The following is a 19770-nucleotide window of genomic DNA, read 5'->3' on the forward strand; positions in this document are numbered from 1 at the left end:
GACTTCTATATATAGTAACTGATAAACAAACCAAAAATAACAGACTTTCAAACAGTGGAAATAACTCAGAAAACTGAGTTTACGCACGAGCGGTCGACCATAGGTCGGCGTGCGCTGAGCCGTGAGTGATGCGCCGACCCCTATGGTCGACCCATGGTTCCATGCGCTGACTTCTGGTCGACTCAAGGAATTTTTGTGCTAACCCGTGAGTTATGCGCCGACCCTTATGGTCGACCCATGGTTCCATGCTGTCATACGGTGAACTGACTTGGGGTGTTTTGCTTTTTATCGCAATGTCGCGGATAGCAAGAGTCGCCACCGACTTTTCTTTTATCCAATAAGGAAAGGTGGAAAAGAACAGGAAAGACCTCAATAGATTTTGGGTTCGGGAGGTACATTATACAAAGGGAAGGTGTTAGCACCCTTTGTATCCATGGTTATCCATGGGCTCTTAATTACTGGATCACTTATATTTTTGTCTGAAAAGTGTCGGTGAATTGCTTAAAAAATGTTTGAAAGAGAGTTTAACTTTGTAATGATTCTCGTATGAATGTATACAAAGTATTTATCTCATTTGATTTTGAAAATGGTTTAGAAAAATATAACTCGGTAATGATTCTAGTATGAATGTATACCAAGTGGTGATTTTCTAGGATTTGTAAAGTGTAAAGTGTGAGGGGTGGAAAATGTTTTAGGTTATGATCCAGTAATTGAGAGTTATACCTTCCTGAGGTCGTTATGGGCATTTCCTATCCTTATGAGGGTAAAACTGTCCTTACTATTGAGAAGTAAGTAATCTTACCCTTTGGATGTTTAAGGGTCACCGTAGGGTCATCGATAGGTCATTGAAGGCAACAGTTGTAAGGATACCTTAGCATTCGAAGGGACAATCATCATTTAACCGTAGGCTACACCGAAGGGTCATCGAGGGACGAAATCATATATTCGAAGGCAACATCCGAGGGACTATGATTTATTTTATGATGATTTAATCGAAGGGTCTTTGCTAAGTGTATCCCTACATTCGCGGGACATGACCGTAATACCGTAATATCATAAGGCAAAAGAGAGGTCCAAGATCACATATTTAAAGGCCACATTTTAAAGTTAATTAGGTGATTATGATGAATCTCCACATTAAAATTAATACATTAAAAATAATACATTAAAATTAATACATTAAAATTAATACATTAAAATTAATTAAGTAATTTAGGGTGAGTCTCCACAAGGGTATCCCACAAATAAAGTGGAAGACCTAACGGCCATCTTTTCCTGGGACATGTGAACCTTGGCAAAATTCAACAAACGGGTTAGCATACTAAATCAGGGTGCAATCGAGGATTACACCGCAAAAGAAAATACAGCAGCATGAATGTCAGGCAAAACAGTGCATAATTAACATAGAACAGATCAGGTTACGCATAGAACATAACAAATATCAATGACTGTCCCGTTCGCCTCTGCCTCGCCTAGCGAAGGCCTAGCGAACACTCGCTACATGCTCGCTTAGCGATGTGCTAGCGAGCAGCTGCGGGTTTTGAATTTCAGAACAGTATGACTTTAACCTGCGGCATGGCTTATGGCATTCAACACATAATTACATGGTTCAGCATTCACAATATTCAGGCACACTTAAATTCACATGCAAAACCTCAAATATGTTTATGAATTCAATTATAATATCACATGCAAGTTAAGAACATAAAGCGGTATCACATGCCAATTAAGAAAATAAAGCGATAATAGTAATTGAAACCTGTTTGCAATCGAATTGTAACCTTGAGTTGGCCGATCGGATCGAATTGAGCGGAAGTGTCCTTGCTGCCGCCGGCTTTTCCTTCAGGGTTTCCTTTATGGTTTTCCGTCTGTGAGCGCTAGGGTTTGCTTGCTAGAGTCCTCCTCTCTCCTTTTTTCGTTCTCCCTTTTCATTACTGAAGTGCTGGTATTTATAATGCCCTTTTTCATGACCTAATGGGCTCAGAATGAAGCCCGAAATTTTTTGTTGTCTGTCAGCCTCGCTAGGCGAGCTGGTAGCGAACGTTTGCTTCGCTAGGCGAGCGTGTAGCGAACGTAACGTTCGCTAGGCGAGCGTGTAGCGAACAGGCCAGTTTTGGGCCATTTTCTGGATTGGGCCATTCGTGAGCTGGGCCTTCGTTCCTTTGAGATCAGTGTCATAAAAATGAGTCGGAGTGCCCTGAAAAATGTCTTGAAATATTAATGGGCAAATTTTGGGGTATGACAGCTGCCCCTGTTCAATATTCTTGAACCGAGAGAGTAGAATGGTATGTGCACCATTCGTGGTCTGGAGGTGGAAGATTATTGAACACTAGAATGCCCCGAAAATTTGCGCTTGTCAATTGGTCTTGATGGAGATGGGCTTAAAGACGCCATCCAGGAAGTTTGATGATGGGAGCTTCAGATTGTGTCGTACGTTAGACGATATCTGAAGACATGGGTGTCATACCGGGTCATACGCTAGACCGTATGGTGAGTCATCCATTAGGCTGTCGACTTCGCCGGGGAGTCGGAGTATGCTATATACTATTGGGGATAAGGGATCAGAATGGATCATACACTGGACCGTATCTAAATACCAGAGTGAGTTGTTCGTTAGGCAGATGACTTTGCCGAGGATGAAAAATCAGAATGGATCGTACGCTAGATCGTCTCTGAGTTGAAGATCCAAATGGGTCTTATGATAGACTGTATTGGAGTTGCAGGATGAGCCGTCCATTAGGCTGAATCTGATGATAAAAGGGGGTAGTCGTACACTAGACTACACTTCAGAAATGTACCGTACACTAGGTAGCATCTGAGGAGACGAAGGTCTAATTGGGTCGTACATTAGACCGTATCTGAGCAGACTGAGCCGTCCATTAGGCTGAATCTGATGATAAAAAGGGGGTAGTCGTACACTAGACTACCATTCAGAAATGTACCTGTCCGAAGGTAGCATCTGAGAAGATGAAGGTTTAACTTGGTCGTACATTAAACCATACCTGAGCAGAATGAGTCGTCCATTAGGCTGAATCTGCTGAAAATGGAGTAGTCGTACACTAGACTACCATTCAGAAATGTACCTGTCCGAAGGTAGCATTTGAGAAGATGAAGGTTTAACTTGGTCGTACATTAAACCATATCTGAGCAGAATGAGCCGTCCATTAGGCTGAATCTGCTGAAAAGGGAGTAGTCGTACACTAGACTACCATTCAGAAATGTACCTGTCCGAAGGTAGCATCTGAGAAGATGAAGGTTTAACTTGGCCGTACATTAAACCATATCTGAGCAGAATGAGCCGTCCATTAGGCTGAATCTGCTGAAAAGGGAGTAGTCGTACACTAGACTACCATTCAGAAATGTACCTGTCCGAAGGTAGCATCTGAGTAAGGGAGTAGCCGTATACTAGACTACCATTCAGAAATGTACCTGTCCGAAGGTAGCATCTGAGTAAGGGAGTAGCCGTATACTAGACTACCATTCAGCAATGTACCTGTCCGAAGGTAGCATCTGAGTAAGGGAGTAGCCGTATACTAGACTACCATTCAGAAATGTACCTGTCCGAAGGTAGCATCTGAGTAAGGGAGTAGCAGTATACTAGACTACCATTCAGAAATGTACCTGTCCGAAGGTAGCATCTGAGTAAGGGAGTAGCCGTATACTAGACTACCATTCAGAAATGTACCTGTCCGAAGGTAGCATCTGAGTAAGGGAGTAGCCGTATACTAGACTACCATTCAGAAATGTACCTGTCCGAAGGTAGCATCTGAGTAAGGGAGTAGCCGTATACTAGACTACCATTCAGAAATGTACCTGTCCGAAGGTAGCATCTGAGGAGATAAAGGTCTAACTTGGTCGTACATTAAACCTTATCTGAGTTGTCCGAGGACTTGACGGTCTAACTTGGTCGCACATTAGACTGTATCTGGGCAGAATCCGAGGACTTGACGGTCTAACTTGGTCGTACATTAGACTGTCACTGAGCAGAATCTGACTTGAAGGTCTAACTTGGTCGTACATTAGACAGTATTTGAGCAGAATCTGACTTGAAGGTCTAACTTGGTCGTACATTAGACAGTATTTGAGTGGCCTCTGAGGACTTGAAGGTCTAACTTGGTCGTACATTAGACTGTCACTGAGCTGAATCTGGTCTAACTTGATCGTACATTAGACTGTATCTGAGTGGTATTTGAAGATTTGAAGGTCTAACTTGGTCGTACATTAGACTGTATCTGAGTTATTGAAGGTCAGAATGGATCGTACGCTAGATCGTATCTGAGTTGAAGGAGTCATGTGTTGAGATGAATCAGGGTGGACCGTACGCTAGGCTATATCTGATAGTATTTGTGTATGCTGTATTTGCAATGCATATTTGGGATGAGCTTATAGATGCCATCGTTAGGAGGATGTCTGAATGAATATTGTCATGGAGTGTATCTGAAAGATGTAGTTGAATCCTGAATGTAATTGATAAGGATGCCCGTCTGAATGGACCTTTGTTTTGATTGTATCAAGAGGATAATTAACCTGAAAAATAAAGTTAGCTTCATGCCGTGTCATGATGCATGAGATGTAAATGTTGTATGCATGCGTGGGCTGTGAAATGATGTAATGAGTGAATTATGCGTCTGAAATAAATGCGAACATTGTATGCATGTATATGTTATGAAATGATGTAGTGTATATGATGCGGAATGAACATTGTATGTAGGTATGTGATGTGAAATGATGTAATGAATGCACTATGTGTCTGAAACGTTCTTCCAGGGGACTCTACTGGGGAAATAAATCTCAGTCTTCTGGTAGGAGATATTTGTATTGATGACCCTTTCTTAGCTGAGGATACTTGATTTCTGTCTGATGGTGGAAATATCCAACAGAGCCTGACTGGGGGTGGAAGAGATGACCCATTTGTCTAGTAATGCCAATTTCTTCTGGGGGAATAACTGGCGTTGCCGGGGAATCGAATTAGCAACGGATTCATTGGGAAGCATGGTTAGACCTTCTCCTCGATCCTGAAGTCGTGTAGTAATTGCTATTACCATTCTAGGCATTTTTGGTAAACATTGATCATATTCAAATGCATAAATCAATTCAAATTAAATCAATGGACGTTTACGCAAACAAAACAGAAAAGTAAAACACAACAGCATCTTTTTGGAAATGAAATTATATTGATTTGAAAGAGGGCCTATAAACAGGCAATTTGTGTACAAGGAGACAGAAATCCTAGTAAGAGGAAATTGTCAGGCAAACAAAGAGAAAGCTATGCAGAAAAAGTCCCATCGATTCTAATTCCACCACTATCATTATGTCTTCAAGCATCTCATCTCCTACTGTCGGATATAAGTGATTGGCTTGTTCAGTCCCTTGAACTTGGTTGAAGCAGACAGAGAACGGGGCATAGTCATACGCTTTAATCCCTAATTTTTGCCTGGACCGCCTTTTCAGGTTTTCAGTCCACCGGGATACCCTTTTTTGCTCAAGCCGCCTTTTTAGGTTTTCGACTTGCCGGTGTACGTCTTTATATGTTTATCCCTAATTTTGCCCGAACCCTTTTGGTTCGCCGGGATGCCCTTACTTTTGCCAAGGTACGTCGACCTAGCGGGTCTCTTTTATGCGTAGTATTTTTTTAACTATGCCAGCGTTCACAGGATGCGGGAACTCTTCGCCGTCCATTGTAGCAAGCATCATGGCTCCACCAGAGAATACCTTCTTAACTACAAATGGCCCTTCGTATGTGGGAGTCCATTTGCCCCTGGGATCACCTTGTGGTAGAATGATACGCTTGATCACCAAGTCGCCAACCTGATATACCTTTGGCTTAACCTTCTTATTGAAAGCTTTGATCATCCGTTTCTGGTATATCTGACCATGACAAACAGATGCCAACCTCTTCTCATCAATCAAATTTATCTGGTCGAGTCGAGTCCGAATCCATTCATCTTCCTCTAAGCCTGCCTCTTTCATGATTCTTAGAGAGGGAATCTGAACTTCCACTGGTAAAACGGCTTCCATTCCATAGACTAAAGAGAAAGGGGTTGCCCCTGTCGAAGTGCGGTAACCATGAAGAGCAAGAGGTAACATCTCATGCCAGTCTTTGTACGTTATGTCGTTTTTTGTATGATCTTCTTGATATTCTTATTGGCAGTCTCCACGGCGCCGTTCGTCTTTGGCCGGTACGGAGAAGAGTCCTGGTGCTTTATTTTGAACTGCGTGCAGAGTTCAGTTTAGTACCATTATCAGTGATAACTCTCTCAGGAGACAGCAGGTTTCTCAAATAGATATTTGATAGAATCCATCTTAGAAATCAATAAAGTGGTATGATTCAACATATACTGTCTTAGTCGGCGAGCAGCCCAAGCCAAAGCGCAGCAAGCTTTCTCGAGCTGTGAGTATCTTGTTTCACAGTCGGTACCTTTTGCTAAGGCAGTGTATGACATGCTCTTTTCGACCAGACTCGTCATGTTGCCCCAGCACACCCTATTGAATTTTCTAACACGGTCAAATACATAGTTAGAGGTCTTCCTTCAACTGGTTCATTGGAATTGGAGGTTCTTGGAGATATTTCTTGATTTTGTCATTCATCATTCCATACCATCTCTTGATTTTTCTTTTTTGGTAATTTGAAGATGGGTTTGCAGGTAGCAGTCAAATGTGGGATGAATCGGGCAATGTAATTCGAGTGCCCCAAGAAACCTCTGACTTCTTTCTTGTCTATTTCAGTACCCATTGCAATTTCAATTGATTCCTCCTGCGGCTGTATGGTCTTTTCTTCTTGCAGTAGTCGGGCAAGTTCTCCAGGGACTTCACAATCTTCCTCACTTCCATCCTCGGCTTGGTAGATCGGATTTTCAAAGTCATAATGAACAGTAGCATAGTCATTACCAACAGGATCCAGAGTGGATATGGATCGGCAAATGGTTACGTGGGTGTGTGCAAGAAAACATAGCTTGTTTGAAAAATGACAGGATAGATAAAGAGCGCAATATTTGAATGCAAAAAGTCCATTGATCTATTGAATATGAATATGCTTATGAAATGACAAAACCCTTGAAAAATTAGCTATTATGCCCCGGGTATAGACACAATGCTTTGAAACACAAAAATAGCAATAACAATTACTCCTGACTAAAGGAAATCGGGATAGTGTCTTCAGCCTTCCAATTATTGAGTCTGTCACCCATTGTTGGGAAAATCCAGCTATCCAGGTTGCAATCGCTATCAGCATCTTCCACAGCATTGACAGTCTCGCCCTGATTAGGCAGAGGAGCAGTGATGACATTAGGAGTCTCAGGCGGATCAGATTCAAACTCTCCAGCGTCGATCATATCCTGAATTTTGTTCTTCAACGACCAACAATTGTTTGTATCATGCCCGGGGCTATCGGAGTGATATGCACACCTGGCGTTGGGATTATAACGAGGAGAAGTAGTGTTGGGTTTTGCAGGAGGATCTCTGAGGGTAATTAAATTTGCTTTTAGCATACCCTGCAGTGCTTGTGCTAAAGTCATATTGATCTTCGTAAACTGCCTCCTTCCCGGGTTAATGTGCCTCACAGGTTTCTGGTCTTTCTTTTTCTCGAGCAAAAGAGCCTTCAGTTCCTCCTGCCCCTTGGATAAGTTCAAGATCATCTTCTGGAGTTGAGCATTCTGAGCATGGAGATATTTGACAATTTGTTCGAGGTCCATTTTTCTGTTTGGAGGAAAACCGTGAGAACATTGATCCCTTTAGAGTACCTGTTATGCGATGTTATGTTATGCTATGCAATGTATGAAATGTTTTCAAGGACTTTTGGAATTTAACTTTGTATAGACTACCAAAAAAAGGAAACTTTTTTTATTTTTTAATTTTTTTATTTATTTATTTATTTATTTTTTTTATACAAAACAGAGCAAAGTTAAATCCCTAAGTCCTTGAAATGGTTAGTACAATGTTATGATGTCATGATGTTATGATGTTATGAGGTTAAATAAATAACAAGCACAAACAAGTCACACAACCATCATTCCTAGGTTTTAAGGCTTGCATGAGTTCTATAGGTAAGTACCCTCCCCACTGAAGTTTAGTTGGTTCAACCTGTCCTAGAATAGTAACCGGGTTCTAAAAGGATCTCAGATCATCGACCTTCCTTTAAGTCCACTTCAGTGCAACACCAAGTGGTTGACCAAAGCTTCCCTAAAGTCCAATCTCAAAGAGTGTAGTATCGAGTCTCAACCAACCCCAGTCGGAACCGAAGTCAGTTATCTCACTACTTTCTAATGGCCAGGATGAGTCAATTAGGGTTCTAAAGGTCTGGTTAATGCTTTAATGACACCACGCGGAAGCCAAATTTTTCCTCAAGTGAACATGAGGAACATCAGGACAACCAAAGTGTCACATTAACCGTAGCCATCATTTTAACCATTCCAGTATACGCCGGATAGTCGTGATAATCTATTGCTACTTACCTAAGGTACACTAGATCCGGGTGTAGGATCTTTCACTCAAGCATAGGATACCCAAGCAATCCCTTAAGAGTAAATCAAACAATTCAAATAAGTGATCTTGTTTTTTAAGGTAACCTCTCTTTTTAAAGCATCCCCAGCAGAGTCGCCAGTTCTGTCATACGGTGAACTGACTTGGGGTGTTTTGCTTTTTATCGCAATGTCGCGGATAGCAAGAGTCGCCACCGACTTTTCTTTTATCCAATAAGGAAAGGTGGAAAAGAACAGGAAAGACCTCAATAGATTTTGGGTTCGGGAGGTACATTATACAAAGGGAAGGTGTTAGCACCCTTTGTATCCATGGTTATCCATGGGCTCTTAATTACTGGATCACTTATATTTTTGTCTGAAAAGTGTCGGTGAATTGCTTAAAAAATGTTTGAAAGAGAGTTTAACTTTGTAATGATTCTCGTATGAATGTATACAAAGTATTTATCTCATTTGATTTTGAAAATGGTTTAGAAAAATATAACTCGGTAATGATTCTAGTATGAATGTATACCAAGTGGTGATTTTCTAGGATTTGTAAAGTGTAAAGTGTGAGGGGTGGAAAATGTTTTAGGTTATGATCCAGTAATTGAGAGTTATACCTTCCTGAGGTCGTTATGGGCATTTCCTATCCTTATGAGGGTAAAATTGGGTATTCAAACAACAGTTTTAATTTCTTACTCAACTTATATCAACGTTTGGTAAAATTGCTTAAACTGAAATCACTTAATTTTTTTAAGCTGAAAAGCGCTTATGCAGAAAATTAAAGAAGACAGAGATTTGATGAGGCAGTTCCCCCGCCGTCCTCGCTTCGGGGTACGTCTGCCCTCAATTCTAAAAATAGAATTGAGATGATTAATTAGATATCACCTGTGAAATTTAATCGTTTATACAAGGATTGCAAAGCATGTAAACAACAGAACTTCCAATGTGTTGAATGATGCTTCCTATCCTTGCTCCTTGATTCAAGATGAATCAAGACCTTCGATCGTTGTTGCTAGACCTCCGATTCCAGCCCCTTTATTGAAGAATCTTCCGTTCTTCAAACCCTCGGCCGGCTGATCTCAAACACAACGAGTCGAACCCGAATCCTTCACTTCAATGCCACCGAATCCGCTACTAGACTGATGAAGACTTCCTCTTCTCAATCACCTTCGCTCGGCTGAATATTGATGAAGCGATTCGTCCAAAAACCCCCAAACACAAACCCGTATTGGAGGACAAAACCCTAACGGTTTTATTCAAGAAAGAACCTGCCACAAGCTTCAACCCGAACTGGATTCTTCGATCACAGCTTCGAACCTTATCACCTTTAATCGATCACGAACCACATCAAGAGTAATTGTTTGCAGATGATGTGTTGTGAAAAGTTGAAGATGAAGATGATGAGTCTTGGACACCTTTTTCACTCTTTCTTGTTTCCTTGAACACTTGTACTCAAATTTGCAAATGTTAGTTAATAAAAGTGTTTTGACTTCTATATATAGTAACTGATAAACAAACCAAAAATAACAGACTTTCAAACAGTGGAAATAACTCAGAAAACTGAGTTTACGCACGAGCGGTCGACCATAGGTCGGCGTGCGCTGAGCCGTGAGTGATGCGCCGACCCCTATGGTCGACCCATGGTTCCATGCGCTGACTTCTGGTCGACTCAAGGAATTTTTGTGCTAACCCGTGAGTTATGCGCCGACCCTTATGGTCGACCCATGGTTCCATGCTGTCATACGGTGAACTGACTTGGGGTGTTTGCTTTTTATCGCAATGTCGCGGATAGCAAGAGTCGCCACCGACTTTTCTTTTATCCAATAAGGAAAGGTGGAAAAGAACAGGAAAGACCTCAATAGATTTTGGGTTCGGGAGGTACATTATACAAAGGGAAGGTGTTAGCACCCTTTGTATCCATGGTTATCCATGGGCTCTTAATTACTGGATCACTTATATTTTTGTCTGAAAAGTGTCGGTGAATTGCTTAAAAAATGTTTGAAAGAGAGTTTAACTTTGTAATGATTCTCGTATGAATGTATACAAAGTATTTATCTCATTTGATTTTGAAAATGGTTTAGAAAAATATAACTCGGTAATGATTCTAGTATGAATGTATACCAAGTGGTGATTTTCTAGGATTTGTAAAGTGTAAAGTGTGAGGGGTGGAAAATGTTTTAGGTTATGATCCAGTAATTGAGAGTTATACCTTCCTGAGGTCGTTATGGGCATTTCCTATCCTTATGAGGGTAAAACTGTCCTTACTATTGAGAAGTAAGTAATCTTACCCTTTGGATGTTTAAGGGTCACCGTAGGGTCATCGATAGGTCATTGAAGGCAACAGTTGTAAGGATACCTTAGCATTCGAAGGGACAATCATCATTTAACCGTAGGCTACACCGAAGGGTCATCGAGGGACGAAATCATATATTCGAAGGCAACATTCGAGGGACTATGATTTATTTTATGATGATTTAATCGAAGGGTCTTTGCTAAGTGTATCCCTACATTCGCGGGACATGACCGTAATACCGTAATATCATAAGGCAAAAGAGAGGTCCAAGATCACATATTTAAAGGCCACATTTTAAAGTTAATTAGGTGATTATGATGAATCTCCACATTAAAATTAATACATTAAAAATAATACATTAAAATTAATACATTAAAATTAATTAAGTAATTTAGGGTGAGTCTCCACAAGGGTATCCCACAAATAAAGTGGAAGACCTAACGGCCATCTTTTCCTGGGACATGTGAACCTTGGCAAAATTCAACAAACGGGTTAGCATACTAAATCAGGGTGCAATCGAGGATTACACCGCAAAAGAAAATACAGCAGCATGAATGTCAGGCAAAACAGTGCATAATTAACATAGAACAGATCAGGTTACGCATAGAACATAACAAATATCAATGGCTGTCCCGTTCGCCTCTGCCTCGCCTAGCGAAGGCCTAGCGAACACTCGCTACATGCTCGCTTAGCGATGTGCTAGCGAGCGGCTGCGGGTTTTGAATTTCAGAACAGTATGACTTCAACCTGCGGCATGGCTTATGGCATTCAACACATAATTACATGGTTCAGCATTCACAATATTCAGGCACACTTAAATTCACATGCAAAACCTCAAATATGTTTATGAATTCAATTATAATATCACATGCAAGTTAAGAACATAAAGCGGTATCACATGCCAATTAAGAAAATAAAGTGATAATAGTAATTGAAACCTGTTTGCAATCGAATTGTAACCTTGAGTTGGCCGATCGGATCGAATTGAGCGGAAGTGTCCTTGCTGCCGCCGGCTTTTCCTTCAGGGTTTCCTTTATGGTTTTCCGTCTGTGAGCGCTAGGGTTTGCTTGCTAGAGTCCTCCTCTCTCCTTTTTTCGTTCTCCCTTTTCATTACTGAAGTGCTGGTATTTATAATGCCCTTTTTCATGACCTAATGGGCTCAGAATGAAACCCGAAATTTTTTGTTGTCTGTCAGCCTCGCTAGGCGAGCTGGTAGCGAACGTTTGCTTCGCTAGGCGAGCGTGTATCGAACGTTCGCTAGGCGAGCGTGTAGCGAACGTAACGTTCGCTAGGCGAGCGTGTAGCGAACGTAACGTTCGCTAGGCGAGCGTGTAGCGAACAGGCCAGTTTTGGGCCATTTTCTGGATTGGGCCATTCGTGAGCTGGGCCTTCGTTCCTTTGAGATCAGTGTCATAAAAATGAGTCGGAGTGCCCTGAAAAATGTCTTGAAATATTAATGGGCAAATTTTGGGGTATGACACATGCGCTGACCCAGGATAGCATCGTTATGCCATGCGCTGACTTCTGGTCGACTCAAGGAATTTTTGCGCTAACCCGTGAGTTATGCGCCGACCCTTATGGTCGACGCAAAGAAGCATGCGCTGACCAATCTTCAGTTCTGCTGAGCTTTGCGCTGACCCGTGAGCTTTGAGCTGACCCCTATGGTCGACTCAAGGCCTTCAAATCTGCATAAAACTGTGTTTTGTGATTTTCATGCATTTCGTCATGATCACACTTTGTCCACATATGTTTTTGATCATTATAATAGGTTTAGACAAACGTAGAAAAGGATATGGTGGATAATGTGTTGCATTTGTTTGTAGACGTGCATGATGGTCTTTTGTCATCATCGAAACTTGCGATCGTATGTTGTTTGACTTTTTGTCTTTACATACTCCCCCTTTTTGATGATGACAACCTGTATAAATCAACTTGACAAACAGCATGCGGTATTGACACATTTTGCACACTCCCCCTTTCTTTTGTAATCTAAGGCTATCTGCAGAAAGCTACTGTTAGTTGTGGGCATTTTTGTCTGCCTGCTTTGTGCACTTTTCTCCCCCTTTGACAACATCAAAAAGAGAGACAGAGTGATTATTCAAGATAACAAGGAAATTTCACAGGAAATAACAGAAACAGATAATAATAACACACCAATGTCATTTCTGAGCAATAGTCATTTATTAAGAACAAGTAAAACACAGAAATACATTCAAAATAACAATCAAACTACACAGTGCATGTGAATGTCTATGTCCTAGTGGCGGTGTCCTGGATGATAACAAATGTCCGGGTTTTTGTAAGGGTCAGCCAGAGATGAAAGGTATTTGGTGACACCGTTCAGATGCTTGAGACTCTCGTCGATTGACTTTTCCTGAAATTCAAATGAAGCCGAAAAGGTTGCAAACCGGTCATTCATGCTTGTAGAGAAGGAGTCGAGACCCTCATTTTGGGCTTGAAGTTGCTCGTTGATATGAGCATAGCGCTCATCTTGAGCTTGTATGAAGGACTGTTGAGCTATCTGCATATTATGCATCATATTCAACAGTTCTGGAGATTCTGCTTGCTGTAGAGGGGACGGAGGAGATTCTTCCTCATCTTGGTGATACGGCTGGTAGAATTGACATTGAGTTGACCAGCCCGTATGTTGCCATTCACCCCAGCCACCCCAGCGTGGAACATCTTCTTCAGTTGAATGCGACTGCTGAGCCCAAGCGGAGTCCGAGTAGTCGTGAGTGTCAACGGGTGAAGGATTATCATCTTCACCATTGTGATCCACATTGTGCCTGGCTTCTTCTTATTCATTTTCTTCTTCATCTTCTTGGTCTTCGCTTTCATCACTGTCATCATCTGCAGGAATATTTGCTCTTCGAATAAACTTATACATTCTCCGCTCATTGCACCAAAGATATCCCATCATAGACATGGTTTTTGTGCTGAACTCTTTGTCAGATGAGATGGAAGTGTACGGGAAAGACGGATGATTAACGTTGGCTGCAGTCAGGACCTCTTGAATGAAGGATCCGTAGGCAAGAGCCGCTCCTCGTCCGGAATCACGTAGCCCAAACATTCTACTGGCAATGTAGTACGACCAGTTGATTTTCATCTTATTTTTCAGAATGTAAATCAGATGAACCTCGGCCGGTTCGACTCTGGAGAGATCGCCCTTCTTTGGTCGCAGGATTCGTGAGACAACCCACTGAAGAATCCTTTCTCCGACTTTCAGCTTGCCGGCAGTGACAGTTCGTGGGAACGCGTCACTGTTCACAAACTGATCAGGATAGGGTCGTCTCAGCATGTCATTCAATGCACTCTTAAACTCATAGCCATCTATGTGGTGAGAGTCAGTTACCTCCGGTAGAAGGTTTCCAGCATTATCAACAGACATATCAAAATATTGATTCCAGATATTTGATTTAAGCGGTACCTTTGTCAGACCAATTCTAGAGTGAAACTTGTGCCCGCGAAAATTGTCATGAAGGTCGGCATAGAACACTCGAACAAGGTCTTCACTGTATTTGGTATTACATTCCAAGAAGTTGATAAATCCCTGATGCTTCAGCAGAGCCAGGACTTCAGGAAGGTGCATGCGTTCAGCGGTAAGTTTGTAGAACGCATGTTGTTGCACAACTCCTCGTTTGCCGAAATCTCTGTTGAAGGCTTCGACGCGAGCAGGTGGAACAAGTGATACAGCAGATATGGGGAGAGATGTGGCGGATGATTCTCGGGATCTCTTGCCGGAAGGTCTGCGTGATGTGGAAGCCATTTGAGCAAGTTTGAACTAAGTGTTTGGGTATAGAGAGAAGGTTTAAGAAGGGTTTTGATAGTGATTCTGCTAGAGAGATGTTTCTCCCAATTTATAGTGGAAAGGTTAGGGTTTTGGGAAGATGGAAGATCAAGGAACAATAGCCACTAGGTAAATGCAAGTTACAAAGTAGTGGGTAGTTTGAAAGGTGATGGAATGTAAATGCACACTTAATGATGATTTTTGAATGGGAATGCATGAAAAACGATTTAAATTTTTCTTTTCTGCAGAAAAACGAAATTTTCGAGCGATGCGTCGACCATAGCCCTGTATGCGTCGACGCATACTGTTTGGTTTTTGAGAAAATGCAGAAATTATTTAAGCGTGCGTCGACCATAGCCCTGCTGCGGTCGACTCATACAGTCCAAATTTCAATTTTTCATTATTTGACACATGCGATGACAGGTTTGATGCATAATTAACACTACATACAGCAATAAACATCCAAAGAGAGAGATCATATATATATAATATATATATATATATATATATATATATATATACAAACAACATCATTATGAGATATACCTATTTTAGTCATGAGACTTTGCAGAGAGAGAAAGAGAGGAACAGTATCACCTCAATGCCGGAGTGACTTAGTGAACGGTAGACTTGTGCTTACAACAACATAGATTTGTTAGAAGTACAAGATTAAAGTCTTATATGGAATAAGGTAAAACAGCAGATTATAGTGCCCGTTCCGAAATATCGAGAATGCCAAGTTCTCGGCGGATATGAAAGAAAGGTTCAGTGGCTAGCGGCTTTGTGAAAATGTCCGCTAGTTGATTTTCAGTATTGACATGTTCAAACACAATGTCACCTTTCTCTACATGATCCCGAAGAAAGTGGTGTTGAATTTCGATATGTTTGGTGCGAGAATGTAGCACAGGATTCTTGGTTAGGTTAATGGCACTTGTATTGTCACAAAAAATGGGAATACGTTCAAGTTTGAGGTTAAAATCCAATAGTTGTTGCTTAATCCATAGGATTTGGGCACAACAACTACCGGCGGCAACGTATTCCGCTTCGGCGGTTGACAAAGCAATAGAAACCTGTTTCTTGCTATGCCAACTGACCAAAGAGTTTGAAAATAAGTGACAAGTGCCACTAGTGCTCTTCCTATCCGATTTGCAACCGGCAAAGTCGGAATCGGAGAAACCTACCAAAGAACAATCATTACCTTTGGAATACCACAATCCATACTTCGGAGTACCGGATAAGTATCGAAGTATTCGTTTGACGGCTTTTAAATGGGATTCCTTGGGACATGATTGATATCTTGCACACATGCATACGCTAAACATAATATCGGGACGAGAAGCAGTAAGATAAAGGAGTGAACCAATCATACCTCTATACCTTTTTACATCTACTTCCTTACCGTCTTCATCTTTGTTCAAGTTGGTACACGTAGGCATGGGGGTGTCTATGGCCTTAGCTTTTGCCATGTCAAATCTCTTGATAAGGTCCAAACAGTACTTTGTCTGGCTCACGAAAGTTCCTTCTTTGAGCTGTTTGATTTGCAGACCGAGAAAGTATGTGAGTTCCCCCATCATACTCATCTCGAATTCGCCCTGCATAAGGTCAGAAAACTCTCTCACAAGATTCATGTTAGTAGATCCAAATATGATATCATCTACATAAATTTGCACTAATATCAGGTGCTTTCCTTGACGTTTAATGAAGAGGGTTGTGTCAACCTTTCCTCTTGAGTATTTTTGATCGAGTAAGAATTTGCTTAGTCTCTCATACCAAGCTCTAGGAGCTTGCTTGAGGCCATACAAAGCTCTTTTTAGTTTATAAACATGATCAGGATACTCATGGGATTCGAAACCCGGAGGTTGTGCGACATAAACCTCTTCATTTATGTGACCGTTAAGGAACGCACTTTTGACATCCATTTGAAATAGCTTAAAGTCTTTCGCACAAGCGAAAGCAAGGAGAAGGCGTATAGCCTCGAGTCGGGCAACCGGCGCATAAGTTTCCTCATAGTCGATGCCTTTCTCTTGGTTATACCCTTGCGCGACTAAACGCGCCTTATTACGGGTTATTACCCCGTTTTCGTCCAGCTTGTTCCTAAACACCCATCGGGTGCCGATTACTCGATGATCTCGCGGAGGAGGGACGAGCTCCCAAACCTCATTTCTGGTGAACTGATTAAGTTCCTCCTGCATTGATAAAAACCAGTGTTCATCGAGTAGGGCTTCTTTGGGGTTTTTAGGTTCTGTAACACCCCGATAAAATATGATAATTATTTAATTTAAGTTTAATAGTATATTATGATGATAATATGAATGAGAGGGTATTATTTTTCAAAATAAAAGATAAACCCTTCATATATATTATTATTAGTATATTTATTAATTTAATTAAATAATTGGAATATTATTGGATTATTATTATTGGAATAATAAAGTGGGAATTGGAACGATTTTTGGAATCAGTAAAGAGTCTCATTTATAAAAAGGGTTTTTTTACGTGAAAACAGAGAACACGTAATAATTGGGAGAAAAGAGAAGAAACTGAGAAAGGGAGAAGAAGAGGCTAGGGCTCAAGAGGAGAATTCACGATTGTTGAAGGTCAAAGAATCAATTGTCGGATTAACTCAAGTAAGGGGGGTTTATCGTCGTTTAATGGGTATTATGGATTAACATGTAATGGGTAGTAATAAGCCATTGAATCAACTCTACTCAGGATGATGAATGCTGCAAATTGTGAACTTATGGATGAATGAGATATGAGTGTATAATTGAAGAAAATTCGTAGGAATTAGATGTAATAAGGTTAGAAATTGTGAAATTGAATGGGTATGATCTGTGTTAGATAATATGAACGAATGCTGTATAAAAATTGGACTGTGGGAGGTTGGATTTGAGAAATCTCGTAGCAGAGAAAAACCCATAGCAGATCTGGAATTTTGGTTCTGGTCATACGCGTATGACACTAGGCCATACGCGTATGAGATGGCCTGGAAGGGAGGAGACTGGCGCTGATACGCGCCATACGCGTGTACTTACGCGTATGGGGTGAGGCCATACGCGTATGGGGTGAGGCAATACGCGTATGAATGGAGAAGATGATGTTCTAACGTAGTTTTGTCTCTGTTGGTACGCGTATGGGAGAAGGGGTACGCGTATCATACGCGTATGAGACAGGCCATACGCGTATGGGCTTGGCTAGGAAATGTGCCATACGCGTATGGGCATGAGGCATACGCGTATGGGCAGAAGTTTGATTTTTCTGAGCTGTTGTTGTGCAGTTTTGGTCGTTTCAGCTGAGTGATGTGATTTAGCTGATGTATGATATAGTAGGGATCATTTCCCGTTGTGTTGAGCAGTATAGGTATTAGTAGAGTGTGCTAATACTGTGATTTATTATTTGGCATGACATGATATGATTCTGTGATAAATATGCTGATGATGTATGATGGTATGCATAATGCTGTGAATATATCTATTATGTATGCAATTGTGGATGGACTGTTTATGGCTTAGAGTGTGAGCATATGTCCATTGTGGATTGTTGTTGATGTTTGCATGCTAGGTGATTTAGCGTGCATAGCATAGCCTTTATGGTGGTAGCTAATTCCCATGGTGAGGAATTAGTGAGTGAGTCACTAGGTGTCAAATGAGTGGGACTAGTGAGCTTGGTAGCCGTATCTGGGTTTGATCGGTGAGGTTGAACTATGTGTTCACGAATAGTCGGTACCGCATGCATGGAGTCTCATTTAATAAGGAATGTATGGCGTATAATATGAATGGATGTATTCCAATATTATACGTGTGTTTTGTGTTTGTGTTGAGTATAATTATGAATTGATGTTGCCGTTGCTGAATGTGTGATATGAGTAGGGTGATGAATGTGTTCATTTACTTAGCATTACATGATATTTTATAATGCTTATTATATCGATTGAGGAACTCACCCTTACAACTATGTTTCAGGTAACGAGCAGTGATTGAGTAGAAGCTAGTGTTTGGAGTCTAGTGTAGTTCCTTAGTGGGTCATGCTCTGGTATATGTAACATCGGGACGGGATGTTTTACTTTGTTTTCATTTTTGGTTGTTGAACAATTTTCCATGTAATGTGTTACATGGTTTACATGTTGTTAGATTTCTATCCGCTGCGAATTGTGCAATGTTTTATTTTGATTAATAAATGAGCATGACCAGTGATTTTGATGAATGGTGTGAAGTGTCAAGTGTGACACCCTGAAATTGCATATCTACTCTGATTCATATTTGTTGTTTTAATTAATTATTGGGGTATTTTAGAAGGGTGTTACATTAGTGGTATCAGAGCATAGTCGGTCGAGTCGAGTCGTAATTATTCTGTTTCCCTGTATGTGATAGGTGTTGTGTAACCCTATCAGTACTTATTGTTTTAGCTTGTTGGGTTCTCAGAATAGAGATGGCTGGAAGAGGTAGAGACTATGCTGCGATTGCTGAGGCTCTGGGCATGCTAGCTGGAGTACTTGGAGGGAATCCGAATGTTGTGGGATTGGGAGCTGCTCGTCAACTGAGTGAGTTCCAGAAGAACAATCCTCCAATGTTCAATGGAGCATACGATCCAGATGGTGCTCAGAAGTGGTTGAAGGAGATCGAGAGAATCTTCCGAGTGACTGAGTGTGCCGATAACCAGAAGGTCAGGTTCGGTACGCACATGCTGTCAGAGGAAGCAGATGATTGGTGGGTTGCTGCCCGCACTGAGTTGGAAGCTGCTGGGGGTGCTGAGATCACTTGGGCGGTGTTCAGAGAGAGATTCCTGAGGAAGTACTTTCCAGAGGATGTTAGAGGAAAGAAAGAGATAGAGTTCTTAGAATTGAAGCAGGGCAACCGGTCTGTTACTGAGTATGCTGCTAAGTTCACAGAGCTGTCAAAGTATTACACTCCCTATGATGAGGCTACTGGGGAATTTTCAAAATGTGTGAAGTTTGAGAACGGGTTACGTCCCGAGATCAAGAAGGTTATTGGGTATCAGCGGATTAGAGTGTTTTCTGACTTGGTTGACTGTTGCAGGATTTTTGAACAGGATACCAAGGCCAGAGCGGAGAGCTATCAGCAGAGGGTTGATAGGAAAGGCAAGAATCAGAATGATCGTGGGAAACCGTATGCAGCTGGCAAGGGTTTCCAGAGACAGAGTGGGATGAAGAGACCTAGTGGGGGAGACTCCAGTGCCTCTGCTAAGTGTTACAGATGTGGTCAGGCTGGACA

This window comes from Lathyrus oleraceus, chromosome 4 (assembly GCF_024323335.1).
Source record: "Lathyrus oleraceus cultivar Zhongwan6 chromosome 4, CAAS_Psat_ZW6_1.0, whole genome shotgun sequence".
NCBI lineage: Eukaryota > Viridiplantae > Streptophyta > Magnoliopsida > Fabales > Fabaceae > Lathyrus > Lathyrus oleraceus.